The sequence below is a fragment of the Phyllobates terribilis genome, unplaced genomic scaffold (assembly GCF_046119375.1).
Source record: "Phyllobates terribilis strain yellow unplaced genomic scaffold, ASM4611937v1 Scaffold_11__3_contigs__length_659146591, whole genome shotgun sequence".
Lineage (NCBI taxonomy): Eukaryota > Metazoa > Chordata > Amphibia > Anura > Dendrobatidae > Phyllobates > Phyllobates terribilis.
In genome coordinates, this window is record NW_027362771.1 from 616,493,226 (window position 1) to 616,517,305 (window position 24,080).

Here is a 24,080-nt window from a genome sequence, read left to right on the forward strand (position 1 = left end):
TGTACCGGGGATCTAACAGTGTGGCAACCCAGTAGTCAGGATTATTTCTAATTCTCACAATTCGAGGGTCATGTTGCAGATAGTGCAGCAAGAAGGCACTCATGTGTGTTGCGCATCCAGGAGCACCAAGTCCCTGTTGTGTTGGTGGCGAGGTAACAATCATGCTTCCTTCCTCTGTCCTCTCCCCCCAACCTCGCACAACAGAAATGTGATCAAGGTCTCCCTCATCTGATGAGTCTTCCATCAGTTCGTCCTCCACTTCTTCCTGGGCTCCTGCACCTTCCTCACTAGTTTGGCTGCTACCATGCGCCCTGGTAAAATCATCTCCCCCACCCTCACATGCCTGCCGCCCTGGTGCTGCCGACCGTCTGGACCTTGCAGATGTTAGCCCTTCCGCATACAACTCCTCCTCCTCTACTTCCTCCACCTCCTCTTGTGCCACCACCTGACTCCGAATTCTGTTTAACATGTGCTCCAGCATGTAAATCACCGGAATAGTCATGCTGATAATGGCATCGTCAGCACTAAACATCTTCGTCGCCATTTCAAAACTGTGCAGAAGGGTGCATAGGTCCCTGATCTGAGACCACTCCTCCAACGTGATTTGCCCCACCTCTGAATCTCGTTGGCCCAGGCTATACGTCAGAACGTATTGCACCAGGGCTTGTCGGTGCTGCCACAGTCGCTGCAACATGTGCAGAGTTGAATTCCACCGGGCAGGCACATCGCATTTTAGCCGGTGAAGTGGCAGGCCCAACGACTTCTGTAGAGATGTAAGTCGCTGAGCTGCGGGATGCGAACGGCGGAAGTGAGCACACAGCGACCGTGCCCTCTGCAGAAGGCCATCTAGTCTGGGATAGTGGGCTAAAAATTGCTGGACAACCAGGTTCAACACGTGAGCCATACAAGGCACGTGTGTGACATTGCCCCGGCGAAGGGCCGCACCCAGGTTTGCAGCATTGTCGCACACGGCCTTCCCTGGTTTCAGGTCCAGTGGAGACAACCATTCATGAAATTGGTTCTCCAGAGCTGACCACAACTCCTCAGCTGTGTGACTCACATTTCCCAGACATTTCAATGTAAAAACCGCCTGATGACGTTGAGCCCTACTGCCAGCATAGTAAGGAGGTGTGCAGGATCCCTTCTGCGCAGTTAGAAAGCTTGTGGCATGACCAGACAGGCTTTGGGTGCAGGTGGAAGACCGAGAGGAGGTTGAGGAGGCAGAAGCAGTGGAGGAAAAATGACATAAAGAGGATTGACGCACAACTCGTGGGGACGGCAAGACTTGGACAGCAGCCCCTTGTCCTGCTGTCACCATAGTTACCGAGTGCCCAGTCAGCGACATGTAACGCCCCTGTCCATGCCTACTCGTCCAAGTGTCTGTGGTGAAATGCACCCTGTCACACACAGAGTTTCTCAAAGAAGCGGTGATGTTGTGTGCGACATGCTGGTGGAGCGCAGGCACACCTTTCTTTGAGAAGTAGTGCCGACTGGGCATCTGGTACTGGGGCACTGCGACGGACATAAGGTCTCGAAAATCCTCTGTGTCCACCAGGCGGAAAGGCAGCATTTCTGTAGCCAAGAGCTTGCAGATGGTGAAATTCAACCTCTTAGCTTTCTCATGGCTAGGAGGAAATGGTCTTTTACTTGTCCACATCTGAGGGACCGAGGGCTGGCTATTGTGCTTAGACGGGGTTGATAAGGGTGTCCCCGGCAAACTGCCGGTCTGTGAGGAAGATGCAGGCGGACATGTTAGGTTGCCTTGATCCAAAGGTGGTGCTATCGATGTCGGACAGCGCTCAAGACCAGCTGGTGTTACCACCTCCAAAGAAAATGATGACCTGCCAATCACGCTGGCTGTTGCGGGTAAAGAGGTGGCAGGTCTGCGCCCCAAAACAGGTGTGACTGCTGTCCCCCCAGTCACAGAGGATGAAGAGGCCGCGGATGCACAAGATATGGCAGACGGTGGTTGGCCCGGCCGGCTAGACCGCATTGTAGCACACTGAGCTTCCCACTGCAACTTATGCTTCATGTCCATGTGCCGGTTCATGCATGAAGTACTCAAACTATGTATTTTTTGGCCTCTACTTAGCTTTTGCTGACAAATGTTACAGATAACACGAGTTGGGTCATCTTTATCGATCTGAAAAAATGCCCAGGCTATGCAAGGCTTAGCACCCATGCGACCTGAGGAGCCACCACGACTTGTGGTGAGAGGCAGAGTTGTGTTTGAGGATGCAGTTGTTGACGTGCTTCCAGTACTACGTCTCTGTCCAGGAAGGCGCAACCTGACCTCGTCGTCACTAGCATCTTCCTCCACCTCCTCTGCTGACCTCATCTCTTGGCTGACTGTGGGTTGACAGTAAGTGGGATCTCCGACCTCATCATCATCACCCTGTGCGTTATCACACCCGTCGTCCTCAGAGCCAACCTGTTCCTGCCCTGACAAAAAACTAAAGTTGTCGCTCCAATCAGGTATTTGAGTCTTATCATCGTCTTCCTCATTGTCTCCACCAACAGGAGTTACAGTTTGGGAATGAGGGTCTACATTATGGTCAGAACCTTCTGCGTCTGGTCCTGGATCCGACTCATAAAGATTCTGGGCATCAGTGCAGATCATTTCCTCGTCTGGATTCACAGAAGCGCTGGAGTCGACCTCTGATTCCCAGGCTATAGTATGAGTAAACAGCTCTGCAGACTCAACCATCTGTTCTACCTCATACTCAGACGGGCAGCTGGAGATTTGGGAGCTGTGAGGAAGCAAGTGCGATTTGGGTGACACCTTTGAGGACTGGAGTATTTGTGATGTTGAAGTTGATGTGGAGGAGAGCCCACTTAAAGGAGCACTTGATATCCGTTGAAGCACCTGCTGTTTTTGTGCCTCATCTGGAATTTGTAGCGATTGGCGTGGCCGTAAGAAAGGGATCTTATCACATTGTCCGCTAAAAGAAGTAGACATTTTAGTTTGGCTGGAAGATGGTCTTTCTTCTGCAGATGTTACTGTTGCTTTAACACCTACCCCACGGACACAACCTTTTTTCCCCTTCCCAACACGCCTATTCCCCTTTCCACCAGCAGCAGGCCTTTTTCCACTCATTTTGGTGGTTAACTAATTCACAACTCTGGAGTTGTTTGCACAAAAAAACAATGGATGGTAACCGAGCAGAGCTGAGTGGCCAAACTGTGGTATTAGGCCAAAACTATTGGCTGGGTTAGATGCAGAAAAAAATTATTTTTAATTTGCAACCTGATGGAGGTCAGTATAGATGGACTAATAGACCAAGTCCCACACACCGCTAGAAGCCCAAATATTTTTTCAGAGCTAGATGCAGAAATTTTTTTTATTCAATTTGCAACCTGATGGAGGTCAGTATAGATGGACTAATAGACCAAGTCCCACACACCGCTAGAAGCCCAAATATTTTTTCAGAGCTAGATGCAGAAATTTTTTTTATTCAATTTGCAACCTGATGGAGGTCAGTATAGATGGACTAATAGACCAAGTCCCACACACTGCTAGAAGCCCAAATATTTTTTCAGAGCTAAATGAAGAAAAAAATTATTTTTAATTTGCAACCTGATGGAGGTCAGTATAGATGGACTAATAGACCAAGTCCCACACACCGCTAGAAGCCCAAATATTTTTTCAGAGCTAAATGAAGAAAAAAATTATTTTTAATTTGCAACCTGATGGAGGTCAGTATAGATGGACTAATAGACCAAGTCCCACACACCGCTAGAAGCCCAAATATTTTTTCAGAGCTAGATGCAGAAATTTTTTTTATTCAATTTGCAACCTGATGGAGGTCAGTATAGATGGACTAATAGACCAAGTCCCACACACTGCTAGAAGCCCAAATATTTTTTCAGAGCTAGATGCAGAAAAAAATTATTTTTAATTTGCAACCTGATGGAGGTCAGTATAAATGGACTAATAGACCAAGTCCCACACACCGCTAGAAGCCCAAATATTTTTTCAGAGCTAGATGCAGAAAAAAATTATATTCAATTTGCAACCTGCTGGAGGTCAGTATAGAAGGACTAATAGAACAAGTCCCACACGCTGCTAGAAGCCCAATATTTTTTCAGAGCTAAATGAAGAAAAAAATTATTTTTAATTTGCAACCTGATGGAGGTCAGTATAGATGGACTAATAGACCAAGTCCCACACACTGCTAGAAGCCCAAATATTTTTTCAGAGCTAGATGCAGAAAAAAATTATATTCAGTTTGCAACCTGATGGAGGTCAGTATAGATGGACTAATAGAATGATGCTATGCCCAAAAGATTTTACTTCACTAGGTGCAGTAAAAAAATTGGTATTCTATACACAGGTGGTATATCTTGCAACACAGATAGGCTACTCCACTGACTAACACACTCTGCAATAGGCCAAAAAGGATTAGCTTTGCTAGATTCAGCCAAATGCTGTGAAAAAAACTTGCACAGCACTGGCACAGACCTGCCTGGCAAAAACTGATAGGAACTGATGTAACCTAGTCCTGAAAAGGACTGCAATTACAATTAGTCTTTACTCCCACAATCTATCTATTTAAGAGCACAGACCTGCCTGATAAAAGTCGTAGGAAATGCTGTAACCTAGTCCTTAAAAGGACTGCAATCACAACTATTCCCTACTCCCAAGCTATCTGTATATTTGTGCGAAAATTGGCTTGAAATTAACAAGGTATAGCGCACACAGCAACAGCGGTGCCGTCTAACACGCAGCTGCAGCAGTGAGAAAATGGTGGCGACGGGGAAAATGGCTGGGTCTTATAGGGCAAGGACATGTGACATACACTGCCAATCACACATGCCCTTGCTTGTGTGAAAAAAAGCACTTCGCTCCGTGTGTGCGCTGCTGATAGGCTGACAGATTGCACCTCCCCACTGCAAATGCGGGAAAGAGAAAAAAAAATGGAGATCTTCATTGTTCCTGCAGAGATCCATCCCCTGCCCCTCCCCCCACCCCGCTGTACACTCAAACTGCGTATTAACATTAATTTTCATCATTACTGAGAAAAAATCCAGTTATGATTTTGGTGCACGAACAGTTATCGAACATAACCTCGAACAGCCGAATTTTTCTCAAATTGTTCGTGTTCGCCGACCGGCTCGAACACCGCCCAAAACAGCTCGAATTTGAGATTGGCGAACAGTTCGAGTAGAACAACGCTCATCTCTACTCGTAATCATTATTTTAGAACTTACTCGTAATCATTATTTTAGAACTTACTCGTACTCATTATTTTAGAACTTACTTGTAATCATTATTTTAGAACTTACTCGTACTCATTATTTTAGAACTTACTCATAATCATTATTTTAGAACTTACTCGTACTCATTTTAGAACTTACTCGTACTCATTATTTTAGAACTTACTCGTACTCATTATTTTAGAACTTACTCGTACTCATTATTTTAGAACTTACTCGTACTCATTATTTTAGAACTTACTCGTAATCATTATTTTAGAACTTACTCGTAATCATTATTTTAGAACTTACTCGTACTCATTATTTTAGAACTTACTCGTACTCATTATTTTAGAACTTACTCGTCATCATTATTTTAGAACTTACTCGTCATCATTATTTTAGAACTTACTCGTACTCATTATTTTAGAACTTACTCGTACTCATTATTTTAGAACTTACTCGTACTCATTATTTTAGAACTTACTCGTACTCATTATTTTAGAACTTACTCGTCATCATTATTTTAGAACTTACTCGTACTCATTATTTTAGAACTTACTCGTACTCATTATTTTAGAACTTACTCGTACTCATTAGCCATGTGATAAAAAAGAAAGTCTTAACCTATCAAGACAAGAAATTGGGACAAATTTTCCAAAAGTTCCCGTCAACATTTTGTAAAAGAAATGTAAAGAAAAGATTCTAATTTCTTTGCACAAAATTAACAATAAATGACTGCTTTGAATGGAATTACAATTTCATAAGATAAATACAATTTGCAAAAATTGCAAAATAAAAAATTTGGAAAATGGCAGATAAGAAAAACAAAAACCAACAACCTGATGTAAGGCTTTTCCCTAAAGACACCTGGCCGGGTGTGTGGACTGCGGAGGTGGCACGGTGGGCTCCAGCCCGGGCTTGGATGTAGACGGAGGTGTTCCGGCTTCTTCGCAGCCTGTCATTGACACGCACGGAGGGATCCCGGGCGTCAGCAGCTGCTCATGAATATGGATGCTCCTCCAGCATTTCGCTGCCGCGGGATCGTAGCGTCCTGTGCAGTGCGGATTCTTCCCGGGAATCCCGGGCCGGATACTATGGTTGTGCAATATTGCAGATGTCGGGGTCCTGGGCGGCATCCAGCGGACCAGTGATTATTGCAGCATCCGGACAATGCGATGATCGTAACCCAGCATTGATATCGCTATCGCCACCTGCACGGCGCGGCTGCGGAGATGACACTGATCCCAGGATCCCCACCTCCTGTATGGATTAATTAGCCAGAGCCCCGGAGCAAGGCATCGTATGTCGCTGGCCTCCTTTCACATCCCATCCCCCACTAGTCCTATAAAAAGCCTTGAAGAGAGGCTGCATGCAGTACAGACAGCAGCAGCTGATCCACGGCAGCCCACGCTGCTTCCTCCCCAGCCCCGGGAATGATGGGACATGTAGTTCTCAGCCAAAGAATAATATGCTGACATCGCCATACTGTGCCGCACCACAAGGATCACTTAGTTTATAATCATTTTGAAATATTTAATAATGTTTTACATTTGATAAAAGCAAGATAAAAACTTACCGGTCATAATATTAGTGCCAGCCATAATGTCCTAATATCAGTGCCAACCATAATGTCCTAATATCAGTGCCAGCCATAATGTACTAATATCAGTGCCAGCCATAATGTCCTAATAACAATGCCTGTCATAATGTCCTAATATCAGTGCCAGCCATAATGTCCTAATATCAGTGCCAGCCATAATGTCCTAATATCAGTGCCAGCCATAATGTACTAATATCAGTGCCAGCCATAATGTCCTAATAACAATGCCTGTCATAATGTCCTAATATCAGTGCCAGCCATAATGTCCTAATATCAGTGCCTGTCATAGTGTCCTAATATCAGTGCCAGCCATAATGTCCTAATATCAGTGCCAGCCATAATGTCCTAATAACAATGCCTGTCATAGTGTCCTAATATCAGTGCCAGCCATAATGTCCTAATAACAATGCCTGTCATAGTGTCCTAATATCAGTGCCAGCCATAGTGTCCTAATATCAGTGCCAGCCATAATGTCCTAATATCAGTGCCAGCCATAATGTCCTAATAACAATGCCTGTCATAGTGTCCTAATATCAGTGCCAGCCATAGTGTCCTAATAACAATGCTAGCCATAGTGTCCTAATAACAGTGCCAGTCATAGTGTCCGAATATCAGTGCCAGCCATAGTGTCCTAATATCAGTGCCAGCCATAATGTCCTAATATCAGTGCCAGCCATAGTGTCCTAATAACAATGCCAGCCATAGTGTCCTAATAACAGTGCCAGCCATAGTGTCTTAATATCAGTGCCAGCCATAGTGTCCTAATATCAGTGCCAGCCATAGTGTCCTAATATCAGTGCCAGCCATAATGTCCTAATATCAGTGCCAGCCATAATGTCCTAATAACAATGCCTGTCATAGTGTCCTAATATCAGTGCCAGCCATAGTGTCCTAATAACAATGCCAGCCATAGTGTCCTAATAACAGTGCCAGTCATAGTGTCCGAATATCAGTGCCAGTCATAGTGTCCTAATATCAGTGCCAGCCATAGTGTCCTAATATCAGTGCCAGCCATAGTGTCCTAATATCAGTGCCAGCCACAGTGTCCTAATATCAGTGCCTGCCATAGTGTCCTAATAACAGTGCCAATCATAATGTCCTAATATCAGTGCCAGCCATAGTGTCCTAATATCAGTGCCAGCCATAGTGTCCTAATAACAATGCCAGCTGTACTGTCCTAATATCAGTGCCAGCCGTAGTGTCCTAATAACAGTGCCAGCCGTAGTGTCCTAATATCAGTGCCAGCCGTAGTGTCCTAATAATAGTGCCAGCCATAGTGTCCTAATAATAGTGCCAGCCATAGTGTCCTAATAATAGTGCCAGCCATAGTATCCTAATATCAGTGCCAGTCATAGTGTCCTAATAGCAATGCCAGTCATAATGTTCTAATATCAGTGCCAGCCATAGTGTCCTAATAACAATGCCACTCATAGTGTCCTAATAGCAGTGCCAGCCATAGTATCCTAATATCAGTGCCAGTCATAGTGTTCTAATAACAGTGCCAGCCATAGTGTCCTAATAACAGTGCCAGTCATAGTGTCCTAATATCAGTGCCAGTCATAGTGTCCTAATATCAGTGCCAGTCATAGTGTCCTACTAATTGTGCATTATTAGGACAGTATGGCTGGCACTGTGATACTGTCTTACTAACTGACACTGTCCTAACTGTGTCCTAATAACAGTGCTAGGTATGATGTCCTAATAACAGTGCCAACCATAGTGTACTAATAACAGTGCCAGGCATAATGTCTTTATAACAGTGACAGTGAAAATATCCTACAAATAGTGCCAGCCATTGTGTCCTAATCACAGTGCCAGCTATACTGTCCTAATTACAATGCCAGCCATAGTGTCCTACTAACAGTGCCAGCCATACTGTCCTAATAATAGTGCCATCCATAGTGTCTTACTAATTGTGCCAGTCATAGTGTCCTAATAACAGTGCCTGCTGTGGTGTCCTAATAACAGTGCCAATAATAGTGTACTAATAACAGTGCCAGGCATAATGTCTTTATAACAGTGCCAGTGAAAGTATCCTACAAATAGTGCCAGTCATAGTTTCCGAATAGTGCCAGTCAGTGTCCTACTAATAGCGATAGTGTCCTAATAACTACTGTGCCACCCATAGTGTCCTACTAACTGTGCCACCCATAGTGTCCTACTAACTGTGCCACCCATAGTGTCCTAATAACAGTGCCAGCTTTACTGTCCTACTAATAGTGCCTGCCATAGTGTCCAGCTAATAGTGTGAGGCATAATGTGTTTATAAAAGTGCTAGCCATAGTGTCCTACTAACCCTGCGAGCCATAATGTCCTACTAACCCTGCCAGCCATAAGGTCCTAATAACAGTGCCAGCCATAGGGTCCTAATAACAGTGCCAGCCATAGTGTCCTAGTAACTGTGCCAGCTCTAATGTCCTACTAATAGTGCCTGCCATAGTGTCCAGCTAATAGTGCGAGGCATAATCTATAATGTAATCGTACAAGTGTCCCACTGTCTGAAGCCTCTATAGACTGTGCTAGTGCGACATGCCTGCGCAGTCTGGACCCCACTGAGGAACGCAACCACATCCTAAACGAGGAGTTTAAGATGAGGATTGTGGCCCCGGAGATCGCGGTATGCGTAAGCACTGAACGCATACTGCGATCTCCGGCCCCCTAACAACTTACCTATCCGGGAGACTGCGCTGTCTCTTCAGGCCGGTAGCCAGGAGATGAATGCACCGTCGGAATCGGAGCATTCGCATAGCGCTATCCGGCGCCATTTTACTGAAGACACATTTGCAGTGTGTCTTCAGCAAAATAGCGCCGGACAGCGCAGTATGGGCACGCGCATACTCCGGTGTCACACTCCTCCCCCGGCCTCCGGCAGAACAGGACACAGCAGCGCTGGAGCACAGGAAAGAAAGGTGAGTATAAGTGTTGTTTTTTTTTTTTTGTATGTGTGCAGCGTGATAGGGATGAGGGGTGCAATACATACCAGGATTGGGGAGTGAGGGGTCATACATACGAGGATTGGGGGTTGAGGGGGGCACATATACCAGGATTGGGAGGTAAGGGGGCCACACATACCAGGATTGGGGGGTGAGGGGGCCACACATACCAGGATTGGGGGGTGAGGGGGTCACGCATACCAAGATTGGGGGGTGAGGGGGGTCACGCATACCAGGATTGGGGGATGAGGGGGGTCACACATACCAGGATTGGGGGGTGAAGGGGGCCACGCATACCTTGATTGGGGGGTGAGGGGGGCCACGCATACCAGGATTGGGGGGTGAAGGGGGCCACGCATACCATGATTGGGGGGTGAGGGGGGTCACACATACCTCAATTGGGGGGTGAGGGGGGCCACGCATACCAGGTTTGGGGGGTGAGGGGGGCCACGCATACCAGGTTTGGGGGGTGAGGGGGGCCATTCATACCAGGATTGGGGGGTGAGGGGGGCCACGCATACCAGGATTGGGGGGTGAGGGGTGCCATGCATACCAGGATTGGGGGATGAGGGGTGCCACGCATACCAGGATTAGGGGTATATAGCCATAGTGTCCTACTAACAGTGCCAGCCATAGTGTCCTACTAACAGTGCCAGTGAAAGTGCCCCGAATAGTTCCAGTCAGTGTCCTACTAATAGTGCTAGCGAGTGTACTAATAACAGTACCAGACATAGTGTCTTTATCGTAGTGCCAGCCATAGTGTCCTAATAACAATACCAGTTTTACTGTCCTACCAACAGTGCCAGGCATAATGTCTTTATAACAGTGCCAGTGAAAGTGTCCTATAAAAAGTTCCAGTCATAGTGTCTGTGAAGAGTATTCAAGATAATCCCATGTCAATCACTGTGCACTGTTTGACTTGTTTTATAGAGATTAGGAAAAAATACAAAACGATCCAGCGGGAACTGCTAAAAAGTTACTAAAACTTAGCTTTGGGTACAGAAAGCCTGTACCCCCAGCCAGTCGCGAGTCCCCTGAGATCCGAGTCCCAAAGATACGGACGGAGGACTTCCCCCTGTTGGACAAAGGAGGGGATTTGGACACATTCTTGCTGGCATTTGAGAAAACCTGCCACCAGTACCATCTGCCTGAGGACCAGCGGGTCTGGTTCTTAACCCCTCACCTTAGGGGTAAGGCCCTGGAAATCTTTGGGTACCTGCCCAGTGAGACCACCCTGAGCTATGAGGACATCAAGCAGGCTCTGGTCAAGCAGTACAACCTGACTCCTGAGTCGTACTGGAAGAAGCTCCGTAGTAAGCAGCGAGGTCCTGCAGACGGCTGGGTCAATCACATGCGGGCCCTACTGAGAACCATTGATCAATGGACCAAAGGACTGGAGCTCACCACTGTCCAGTAGCTGAAGGAGCTCATCGCAACTGAGCAGTTTCTGTGGAACGGCCCAGAGGACCTCCAACAGCACCTCCGTGACCGGAAGCCAAAGGGGACCTGTTCAACAGCGACACTTGCTGACGAGTACTCCAACAGCAGGACTCCAGAGGCCAAGAAACTTGCTGGCTGGAGAGGGAGTAAGACGAACGCAATGTCTGCTGTCCCTGCCCCCAGACACAAGGGACCACCTACCCATGCTTTCCTCTCCACGCCTTTAGGGGAACCCTGACTGTGTCACCTTTGCAGTCAGCTGGGCCACTTCAAAGCCGTGTGTCTCCAGCGCCAGAAGGGCCCATCTCCATCCCAGAAACTGTCCACTGTTTTGTGTGTGAGTGGGGATGGTGGGAGGTCCCTTGACAACCTTCAGACTGTCACCATAGGCCAGGGCCATGGGACTGTGAGACACCGGCGCTGAGATGATCCTTGTGCGGCCCGAACTGGTGTCACCCCAGGATATGATACCTGGGAAGACTCTCGCCATCTCCGAGATTGGAGGCGTTGAGCTGGCACTGCTCGTCGCCAAGGTGTATTTGGACTGGGGCACCAGGAGGGGAGTGCGGGAGGTGGGGGTAACTCCGAACATTCCCGCGAGTGTTTTACTTGGGAGAGACTTGGGACGGCTAGTGTCCCACTATGTGGCCGTTGAATCCCCAAGGCATAACTCTCCAGACAATGTCATATCCACTCCTATTACTGCTAATGTTATTACCATGCCTACTCATGGGGATGTGGGGGTGGGTGATGTACTGTGTCCCTCTCCCCTCGGGGGGAGGAGATTATTCAAGTCGGCTGTGATAAGGTTAGCGAATGTGGCCAGCCGGCAGGCTGGTACAGTTCGTCCTGTGAGGCTCTCACAGAGGTGACAGGGGGCAAACATCTGCGGAGGAGGAGCATGCCATGGAGGACGGGACAGTCCCAGAAGAGGTAGGGCTCCTGAGGGAAGGCTGCATGGCAGGGTTCCCCCACAACCGGGATGTCAGAGGGCCAGAGTAGTCTGTTTAGACCAGAGGTTTGGTCAGAAGGAGAAGCTTGTGCTACCCGTGGTCACAGCGGCCGTGGCTGTCATACGCAGTGGTGGCACCCGGGCTCCAGGGGCCCTCTCGGGAGTCCAATGGCTTCTTCCCTTCTGACCAAGTGACTGCCGGGTCAGACAGAGGACAGGAGACAGGTCCCGGGTAACTGACAGAAGACGTGGCAGTTTCGTCTATTCTGGCCACGTCCAGTCAGGGGTTTCAGGTGGTGTTAGAGACTGACGAAAGCCTGAAAGCTCTTAAGGAGCAGGTGGCACAGCCTTCCTCAGACTCTGATCTCGAGCGGGTGGTGTGGGACAAAATACGGCTGTACCGGGTAACGGTCCAGCGAGGTTCACCGGAGGTGTCGCCCAGGGACCGACCGTTAATGGTACGCTATCCGTTCAGGAAGGAGTTGTTGCGGACGGTGCATGAGATTCCGATGGCTGGACATCTTGGGATCACTAAGACCAAGGCCAGGTTAGCCCAGCATTTCTACTGGCCAAGGATAGGGGACGAGGTGACTGCCTACTGCCGGTCATGTGACACCTGTCAGAGTGTGGGGAAGGCGGGGCGGCACCCCAAAGCCCACTGGTAACTCTGCCCATCATCAAAGAGCCTTTCAGGAGGGTGGCTGTGGATTTGATTGGCCCGATGGCCACTACCAGCAGCTCCGGGAAACGCTTCATACTGACGGTAGTAGACTATGCCACCCGTTACCGGAAGTGGTAGCGGTAGCCTTGTCATCCATTCGAGCTGACAAGGTGGCCACCGCCTTACTGGAGATTTTCTCCCGAGTGGGGTTTAACCAGGAAATGCTCACCGACCGGGGGACGCAATTCATGTCGCAGCTAATGGAGGCCCTCTGTAAGCAAATTCAGGTGCAACATCTGGTGACCAACCCGTACCACCCACAGACTAGTGGCCCGTGCGAACGGTTCAATGACACCTTGAAGCAGATGCTCAAAGGGGTATTGTCATCTCCAAGATCCTATCCCAATATGTAGTAGGTGTAATAATAATATTAGCAAATACCTCCAATTAGAAATGTAGTATAGCTTTTCTGATCTGCTATGTCTCTTTCCTCATGTGAAGGCATTGCAGGACCTTAGATATCCAGTGGTTATGACCACTGATATAGTGACATCTAGTTGATAGTGGTCGTAACCATGGATACCTAAGGTTCTGCAATGCCTGTGAACATGAGAAAAGAGACATAGTGAATCAGAAAAACTATACTGCATTTCTAATTGGAGGTATTTGTTAATACTATTATTATTATTACAGCTACTACATACTGGGATAGGATCTTGGAGATGGGAATATCCCTTTAAGATGTTGGTCGACTCCCACGGGCACGACTGGGAGCGGTACCTCCCACACCTGCTATTTGTCTACCAGGAGGTTCCACAGGCCTCAACAGGGTTCTCCCCCTTTGAGCTCCTGTACGGCCGGCGTGCACGGGGCCCCATGACTCTGGTGAAGGATGTCTGGGAAGGGGACTTAGCCACCCCTGGAGTGTCGGTCATCAAATATGTTGTGTGCTTCCATGACAAAATGCAGGCCTTTGTGCAGCTGGTGCACGACAATATGACGCGAGCCCAGGCCGACCAGAAGCGATGGTACAACCAGAATGCTTGTGAGAGGACCTACCAGGTGGGTCAAAAGGTGTGGGTACTGGTCCCTGTACCCCCAGACAAGCTTCAGGCAGCCTGGGAAGGCCCGTACCTCGGGCAACAGCAGCTCAATGCCGTGACGTACCAGGTCACCCTGGACTGCGTCAGGGGAAGGCGGAAGGCATTCCACGTAAACATGACGAAGACACATCATGAGCGGGAGGCCTGCGCCCTCCCCGTGTGCAACCTGCCAGAGGAGGGAGAGACGGAGACCCTCCCGGATATGCTCGCCCAGGTGTGTTCAGCAACAAGCCCGGAAGGACAGAGTCGGCCGTCCATCACGTGGACACCGGGAATCACCCCCAATTTGGCATCCAGCATATCTGGTCTCCCTGGAAGTACAGCAGCACATGCGCCAAGAGATTGGCGCAACCCTCCAGCAGTGCTTGGGCCTCGCCTGTGGTCCTCACCGTCCCAAAGAAGGACTGGACAGCACGGTTCTGCGTGGACTACAGGGGGCTCAACTCTTTCACCGTCACCGATGCGTACCCAATGCCGCGCATCAATGACCGGGGCCAAGTATTTGACCATCATGGACCTGAGCCGGGGATATTGGCAGATTCCCCTGACACCCGAGGCACAGGAACGCTCTACCTTTATCACCCCATTCGGACTGTATGAGTCCACGGTCATGCCATTCGGCATGAAGTATGCCCTTCCACTTTTCAGCGGATGGTCAACACGCTTCTCAAGGGTCTCGAAGGGTATGCGGCGACGTACCTGGATGACATGGCCATCTTCAGTCCCACCTGGGAGGATCACTTAGAGCATATGGTGCAGGTGCTCAAGCGGATCCAACAAGTATCCAACTTTTTGCAGCAAGCAGAAGGGAGGGGGTGGAGGAGCAGGGGGGTGACAAATCCCACAGCAGCTGCAAGTTGCACAGGGTTTGTCCCCTCCCCCTCACCATGTGTTCCTTTGTGTGAACTACTATAATTCAACAGCGAGTTATGGGAATACGATACATCTCAGTGATAAACCAAACAGATTTTTGGAAACCTAGGAGAATGGGGAATCTCACCATTCCTTTCTTCACCGCCCAAGCAAGGATTGGGAGAGGAGATATGTGGCGCAGCCTTTCAGAAGCCCCTACAGCCACTGTGTTTGGTCTCCATGCGTAGCAGGGGCCCGGCTGGATCTTATATAACCAGAACCTTCTCCCTAGTATCATCCAGTAAGGAGGGATAGCCCATTTTAGTTTTTGGGAATCTGTAGCTGGGAGAGACCAGGGGAGGAGATTTGGGCGCAGCCAAGATGCAGGAGTGGGCGTGATCCAGAGAGTTTAACAGTTCCAGCAGTCCTGGCTCCATTGTCTTTTTCCTGGGGGGAGTCATGTGGGAAAAGTCCTGCAACAACAAAGAGAAAGCCCACAAACCTCCCATGTGGCAGCCCTTCCCCCGAAAGCCAGATCGTCCAACTAACCGGTAATTAACTCGTAATAACTGCTTTATACCTTTTCTACTCATACTTTCGTGTTTGTAACTCTGACCACTGTGTATGTATAACCCTTATGTATATAGCGTATTGTTTAGTGTGCCCCCAAGGCGATTAAATATAATTTAACCTTGGGCTGTTCTTTTATCTCGATCCACGAACCCTTACGTCCATAGTTCGGTCCAACGAACACGCTACCGGGCTGGTTTCTAGCCTGATATAAGTCCGTTATATGGAATAGAAACTGGTGGCAGCTCTCCCAGGCCGACCGGGCTCTACTTCACTGGAACTAGTGAAGGAGCCTCTCAGCCTGTCAGGGGGTGAGCGAGTGTGGTGCCACGTCAGTGACTGAGCGGGTCTCCTCTTGTGCCTTCCTCTTCCCATGTGGACAGGGGGTGTCCGTACAGAACGGTACCAGTCTGACTTTACATGTCCTCGAGGCGGGTGCGGAACGTCATGTAGGTGCAGAGGGCAGGTTCGTACCACTTGCTTTGCCTGACATAATTGTGACGTCAGGCGGGTGGCGGGGCGTAGATCCATCACAAGTGGTGGCAACAGCGAGATTCTGCGGGGTCTCCCTGCTGCCATTTTGTCACAGTGTCCTAATAACTGTGCCAGCCATAGTGTCTTAATCACAATGCCAGACATAGAGTCCTACTAACCGTATCAGACTTAATGTTAATGTCCTACTAATTGTGCCAGTGATAGCATCCTATAAACAATGCCAGCCATAGTGTCCTATAAACAGTGCCAGACATACTGTCCTAATAATTGTCTTACCCTTGAGAAAGCGTGTGTTTAACCCGCGAAACGCGCGTAGTGGCTCTGCACTTTCTGCTTGCGTATTCCCTGGGGGGGCTTCACCTGCTACATGGGTAAGGTTTCTTTTATTGAAATATTCAATGCTGTTTTTTTTACATACTTTCCTTGACACATGTGTGAACCTTGACATGTATACAATCAGTCCTATCAGTCATAATATAATACCTTCTACATGTTGCATGTGTTTTCCCTACCCCAGGGTTTTTGCTTGTTGCTATTTTGCCTGTCCTGGTTATTTGTAAGATTGAATCTTTTTAACTAGCATTTAATAAAAAATTATATTTTATACACACTCCCTTTGCTCCTCCTCTTTTTTTTAAGTATTCATTTAGGAGTGTTCTAGATTTCTTTACATGCATTGATGATCTAATTTTTTGTACTTCATTATGCCTATGGGATTTGTATTACTAATTGTGGCAGTGATAGCATCCTTTAAACCGTGCCAGCCATAACAGTGCCAGACATACGTTTCTACTAATTGTGCTAGTCGTAGCATTCTATAAACAGTGCCAGCCATAGTGTCCTGATAACAGTGCCAGCCATAGTGTCCTAATAACAAAGCCAGTCATGGTGTCCCAATAACAATGCCAGCCTTAATGTCTTTATAACAGTCCAAAGAAATAATGGGGCAGCACGGTGGCTCAGTGGTTAGCACTGAAGCCTTGCAGCGCTGGGGTCCTGGGTTCAAATCCGACCAAGGACAACATCTGCAAGGAGTTTGTATGTTCTCCCCGTGTTTGCGTGGGTTTCCTCTGGGTACTCCAGTTTTCTCCCACATTCCAATTGTGCCAGTGATAGCATCCTGCAAATAGTGTCAGCCAAAGTGTCCTATAAACAGTGCCAGCCATAGTGTCCGAATAACAGTGTGTGACAGGAAAATGTTCCAGCACACAAAGTTGTGAGAGGGGTTAATCATCCATGTTTAGTGCTAGGATGATTGAACAGCTGTAGAAAGGGAGGAGTCCAGAGGATAAATTCCCAGCCTTTTAGAGCATTTGGTGTGGGGTGTGTCTGGCGGTGAAAACTCTGGAGCTGTTTTGTCATGTTAAGGAAAGATAAACCTTGGGATGTTTGTTCCTGAAGCGGGTGGTTACCCGTAGCAATAAGGACTGTGCCATACGTTATGTTTTGTTTTTCCTGTTAGGCCGCGAAGGTCGTGTTTGTTTTGCTGACATTGCCGTGGTTTATTCAGTACTCTTAATAAACCATCGGAAGGGAGACAGTGTTCCTGTGTCTACCTCTACGTGCAGCCGAGTGAACCGATCTGCCACAGTTGGTCCTAGAAGTGCTGGAAAGATCCCCAGGAAGAAAGTGTGATGCCTGGGTAAACACGGCATGTCCTGGGTGAAGGTGACTGTAAGGATGGAACAGCGGTCAGACAAAATGGAGGAGCTGATCAAGCACCTGGTCCAAAGCCAGCACCAGCAGCACCTGCAACAGCTGCAGCAGCTTCAGTGGCAGCAGCTCCAGCAGCAACAGCTAGCATAACAAAAGACAAGTAAGCTGCTGATGCAACAGCTACGACAACAGCAGCAGCAGATTGATTTTCTCACACAGGCGGTTCGTGGCTAGTGTTGAGCCACCCCCGTAGTGTTCGGGTTCGGTTCGGTTCGTCGAACACCGGGATGTTCGAGGAACTGTTCGTCGAACTGTTCGTCGAACACCTTAGAACACCGTCGAACACCGTTAAAACCAATGGCAGGCAAACAAAAACACATAGAAACACATAGAAAACACCTGCAAAGGTGTCCAAAAGCTGACAAACTGCTCAGAAGACACTCTCTTTAAAAAAGCCGGCCGGCAAATTCAGCAGCGGCATACACCGGTACCCGACAATTTAGACAAGAAGGAATAGAGCATCACACATAGATTAGATAGATAGAAACATGTCAGTCACACATATAAGAAGCACAGTGACAGTGTTGGTTACTGCACTTGTCATTTAGTGTAAAGGATTTATTAAAAAAAATATTAGTGTTTTCATGCACTGTCTCTTTAAAAAAGCCGGCCGGCAATTCAGCATCTGTACCCGACAATTTAGAACAGAAAGAATAGAGCTTCACACATAGATTAGATAGATAGAAACATGTCAGTCACATATATAATAAGTACAGTGATAGTGTTGCTTACTGTACTTGTCATTTAGTGTAAAGGATTTATTTAAAAAAATAATAGTGTTTTCATGCACTGTCTCTTTAAAAAAGCCGGCCGGCAATTCAGCAGCGGTACCCGACAATTTAGAACAGAAAGATAGAGCATCACACATAGATTAGATAGATAGAAACATGTCAGTCACATATATATGAAGTACAGTGATAGTGTTGGTTACTGTACTTGTCATTTAGTATTAAAATAAAGGATTTATTATTAAAAAAATTGGCGTGGGGTTCCCCTTAATTTTAGGCTCTAGCGGAGGTTAAGCAGACGGCTGGGGCAGATGTTTGAAGCCTGGGAAGGGGGTAATACCCACGGAGCTTCCCAGGCTACTAATATCAGCCCCCAGCTGAATACATAGCCTTTACTAGCTATTAAAATGGGGGACCCCCCAAAAAAAATGACGTGGGGTCCCCCCTAATTTAATAGCTAGCAAAGGCTAGGCAGACAGCTGGGGGCTGATATTAATAGCCCAGGAAGGGAGCCATGAATATTGGCCCCCTCCCAGGCTAGAAACACCAGCCGTCAGCCGCCCCAGAAATGGCGCATTCATAGGATGCGCCAATTCTGGCACTTAGCCTCGCTCTTCCACGCTGCCCTGGTGCGGTGGCAGGGGGTAATAGGGTTGGGGTTGATGTCAGCTTATAATGCCAGCTGACATCAAGCCCAGGTTAGTAATGGAGAGGCGTCTATAAGACACCCCCATTACTAACCCCATAGTCAAAGTTAAAAAAAACACAAACACCCAGAATAAAGTCCTTTAATTGAAATAAAGACACAATCCTTTATTGTTCTAAATTAAACCATACTTACCATCACGCCCATTCCAGCTGAAGCCAACGATCTCCTGCAATAAAAGAAAAATAATAAAGCAACCTCATCCTTACCTTTCCATGGTTCCCACGACAGCTTCAGCTCTGCTACATCGAGATGACAGGCTGGACCGCAGCAGAACGCTGCCATCCAGCCTGTCATCCCGCAGACACTGAGAAGCGCAGGCTTGCTTGCGCTGCTCAGCGTCTCTCTGTGACGACATCCAGATGAGCCGAGTTCATGTCCAATGAACTCGGCTCACCTCATGCACGTCACTGACAGCGTGGGAAAATTCTCACGCTGAAGCGCTGATTGCAGGAGAATTTTCCCACGCTGTCAGTGACGTGCAGGAGGTGAGCTGAGTTCATTGGACATGAGCTCACCTCATGCACATCACTGACAGCGTGGGAGAATTCTCCTGCACTCAGCACTTCAGCGTGAGAATTTTCCCACGCTGTCAGTGACGTGCATGAGGTGAGCCGAGTTCATTGGACATGACCTCGGCTCATCTGGATGCCGTCACAGCGAGACAGTGAGGAGCGCAAGCATGCCTGCGCTTCTCAGTGTCTGCGGGATGACAGACTGGATGGCAGCGTTCTGCTGCGGTCCAGCCAGTCATCTCGATGTAGCAGAGCTGAAGCTGTCGTGGGAGCCATGGAAAGGTAAGGATGAGGTTGGTTTATTATTTTTCTTTTATTGCAGGAGATCGTTGGCTTCAGCTGGAATGGGCGTGATGGTAAGTATGGTTTAATTTAGAACAATAAAGGATTGTGTCTTTATTTCAATTAAAGGACTTTATTCTGGGTGTTGTGTTTTTTTTAAATACTTTACTAGAAATTCATGGCGGTCATGTCTAATACTGGCGTGACCCCATGAATTTTGGGCTTGGGGCCAGCTGATAATGCCAAGCTGGCCCTAACCCCTTTATTACCCAGTGAGCCACCGCACCAGGGCCCTGGATGAGTTGGGTACAGCGCCAGAAGATGGCGCTTCTATGAACGCGCCATTTTCCGTGGTGGCTGCGGACTGCAATTTGTAGCGGGGGGGGGGGGGGGGCAGAAAGCTTGGGCCTCCCTGCGCTGCGGATTCCAGCCCCCAGCTGCCTAGTTGTACCTGGCTGGACACAAAAATAGGGCGAAGCCCCACGTACTTTTTTTTTAATTATTTCATGAAATTCATGAAATAATTAAGAAAAAAAGGCCTTCCCTATATTGTTGTGTCCGGCCAGGTACAAATAGGCAGCTGGTGGTTGGGGGCAGCCCGTTCCTGCCTGCTGTACCTGGCTGGACACAAATATAGTGCGAAGCCCCACGTCAATTTTTTCTTAATTATTTCATGAAATAATTTAAAGAAAATTGACGTGGGGCTTTGCCCTGTTTTTGTGTCCAGCCAGGTACAACTATGCAGCTGGGGGCTGGAATCCGCAGCGCAGGGAGGCCCAAGCTTTCTGGGCCACCCCCGCTGCAAATTGCAGTCCGCAGCCACCCCGGAAAATGGCGCGTTCATAGAAGCGCCATCTTCTGGCGCTGTACCCAACTCATCCAGGGCCCTGATGCGGTGGCTCACTGGGTAATAAAGGGGTTAAGGCCAGCTTGGCATTATCAGCTGGCCCTAAGCCCGAAATTCATGGGGTCACGCCAATATTAGACATGACCACCATGAATTTCTAGTAAAGTATTTAAAAAAAACACAACACCCAGAAAAAAGTCCTTTAATTGAAATAAACACACAATTCTTTATTGTTCTAAATTAAACCATACTTACCATCACGCCCATTCCAGCTGAAGCCAACGATCTCCTGAAATAAAAGAAAAATAATAAAGCAACATCATCCTTACCTTTCCATGGTTCCCATGACAGCTTCAGCTCTGCTACATCGAGATGACAGGCTGGACCGCAGCAGAACGCTGCCATCCAGCCTGTCATCCCGCAGACACTGAGAAGCGCAGGCTTGCTTGCGCTCCACAGTGTCTCTCTGTGAGGGCATCCAGATGAGCCGAGTTAATGTCCAATGAACTCGGCTCACCTCATGCACGTCACTGACAGCAACTCCAGAGTCTGAAGAGTTTTCCTTTTGTGTAGTGGGTGAAGAGGAGAAGATCTTATCTTCACATGAGGCAGACATTCCTGAGATAGGGGTGACCAGAGAAAATTTTGACACCAGGTTTCCCTATTTCATGTTGAGTGGGGACTTGTTACTAAGGTGAGGGAGGAGATAGTGGAGCAATTGTTGGTACCAGGATCCTATAGACAAAGGGTGATGGACAGGGCCCATTCACATGTTTTGGGTGGCCATCTGGGGGTGGACAAAATTCAAGAACGGGTCATGCAGAGATACTATTGACCCAGATGTCACCGTGAAATCCTAAGGTATTGTAAGTCCTGTCCCACCTGTCAGTTAACTGCTACCACCGCTCCCTTCCAAAATGTGCCGCTATCCCATCAAGGCAGGGCCACAGAGAAACCACTTTGAAACTCCATGTTGGCTTGACAGACCAGAAGGAGACACTAAAGCTGTCACCATGGCAGAGACCCTGTCACCGGCCCAGAAACAACAGAGCCGAGAACTGCTTTAGTGGACCTGTATTCAGAGTTGCTGAGACGTACGCAGGTTGGTGAACATGTAATCCTGACGGAACCATGTGTACAGGTGAACCACAAGCCATTATAGAATCCCCGAAGCCCGCCGCTAGGTGATTTCGAAGGAGGGTGCTAAATTTGACCCTTATCCAATTGCCCGCGATGATGAACTGGTATCGAAGGTAGGGTCAGCCAGATAATCACCTCCCTAGACCTAACGAAAGTTTGGTGGCAAATCCTCTTCTCTCAAAGTGTCAAGAAGAAGATGGCCTCTTTTACACCTGATGTTGCTTCCAGGATACCAGGAGCTCATTCGGCTGCAAAGAGACCCAGCTACCTTTCAGAGGGCCATAGTCCCGCTCTTAACCCTTCAAAAAAAGGACGCCACAGCTTACCTTGATGATATTGAGTCTGGATTGGGGAAGTCATCTGCAGAAGGACCAGACAGTGCTGTATGCGCTGAGAAAAGGAGGGTTTACCATAAACCCAAATAAGTATGCCATCGGGAAAAAGAAGGGAAAATACCTGGGCTACATTGTCGGAAGAAGCAAAGTAAAGCTGCAAATAAATAAGGTGGATGCAATCCAAAATTGGCCGAAATCTTTCTCCAAGGAAGAGGTTCGGGCATTTCTGAGAATGGTTGGATGCTATCAGCAGGGTATCCCGAATTTCGCCATGATGGCTGCACCCATGACCAACCTTCTTAAGGGCATGAAGACGTAAATGGCCTCTTGAAGCAGAGAAGGCATTCCAAGAGTTGAAACTCAGGGCTATAGGTCTTCATCTTTCATGTGGAACACAGGCCTGGGAAGCTGCATGGAAATGCAGATGCCCTGTTTAGACTTCCCTGTTTGGTGACTCTAGGTGCCAAAAGCTACGGCTTTGGGCAGGGGGCTGGATATGTGACAAAGTCACTGGCAAAGTACTGGAGGGGAGATATGTAGCACTGAGATTGTTAGCTCCAGTAATATAAACATAGGAAAAATGTTCCAGCACATGAAGTGATGAGAGAGGTTAATCAGCCATGTTTAGTGCTAGGGTGATTAAACACTTGTAGAGAGGGAGAAGATCAAAGGATAAAATCCCAGGCTTTTAGAACATTTGCTGTGTGGTGGGTCTGGAAGCACAATGTTTTGTCATGTGTAAGAAAGATAACCCTTGGGATGTTTGTTCCTGAAGCGGTCGGTTTCCTGTAGCAACAAGTACTGTGCCATACGTTATGTTTTGTTTTTCCTGTTAGGCTGGGAAGGCCGTGTTTATTTTGCTACCACTGCTGTGGTTTATGTAGTGCTCTTAATAAACCATCAAGAGATTTAAAGAGACAGTGTTCCTGTGTCTGCCTCCATGTGCAGCCGAGTGAACCGATCTACCGATCATAATGTCCTAATAACAGTACTAGCCATAGTGTCCTACTAACAGTGCCAGCCATAGTGTCCTACTAACAGTGCCAGTTATAGTGTCTTAATAACAGTGCCAACCATAGTGTCCTAATAACAATGCCAGGCATAGTATCCTAATAACAGAACCAAGCTTAAAGTCTTTATAACAGTGCCAGACATACTCTCCTACTAATTGTGCCAGTGATAGCCTCCTATAAACATTGCCAGCCATGGTGTCTTTATAACAGTGCCAGCCAACAGTGTCACTGTTATTATGGGGCACTGTGGATGTCACTGTTATTATGGGAGCACTGTGGATATCACTGTTATTATGGGGGGCACTGTGGATGTCACTGTTATTATGGGAGCACTGTGGATGTCGCTGTTATTATGGGAGCACTGTGGATGTCACTTATTATGGGGGCACTGTGGATATCACTGTTATTATGGGGGAACTGTGGGTGTCACTGTTATTAAGGGGGCACTGTGGATGTCACTGTTATTATGGGGGCACTGTGGATATCACTGTTATTATGGGGGCACTGTGGATATCACTGTTATTATGGGAGCACTGTGGATATCACTGTTATTATGGGGGCACTGTGGATATCACTGTTATTAAGGGGGCACTGTGGATGTCACTGTTATTATGGGGCACTGTGGGTATCACTGTTATGGGGTCAATGTGGGTGTCACTGTTATTATGGGGGCACTGGATATCACTGTTATTATGGGGGCACTGTGGATGTCACTGTTATGGGGGCACTGTGGATGTCACTGTTATGGTGGCACTGTGGATGTCACTGTTATTATGGTGGCACTGTGGATGTCACTGTTATTATGGGGGCACTGTGGATGTCACTGTTATGGTGGCACTGTGGATGTCACTGTTATTATGGTGGCACTGTGGATGTCACTGTTATTATGGGGGCACTGTGGATATCACTGTTATTATGGGAGCACTGTGGATATCACTGTTATTATGGGGACACTGTGGATATCACTGTTATTATGGGGGCACTGTGGTTGTC

The 24,080-nt window shown here is 47.8% G+C and overlaps 1 protein-coding gene across 4 annotated transcripts in view; it reads right to left on the minus strand.

Annotated features, from left to right (window-relative positions):
* The window catches only part of LOC141167133 (dnaJ homolog subfamily C member 18-like), a 92,864-nt gene that overhangs the window by 21,349 nt on the left and 47,435 nt on the right, over positions 1-24,080 (minus strand). The window contains exon 1 of one of the 4 annotated variants that reach the window (XM_073654515.1): positions 6,039-6,574. The exons of the other annotated variants lie outside the window; for them this stretch is intronic. The gene's annotated coding sequence lies outside the window, so the exon portion shown is untranslated. Of the gene's footprint in view, positions 1-6,038; positions 6,575-24,080 lie in introns of those variants that run through there. 4 annotated transcript variants of the gene reach the window in all.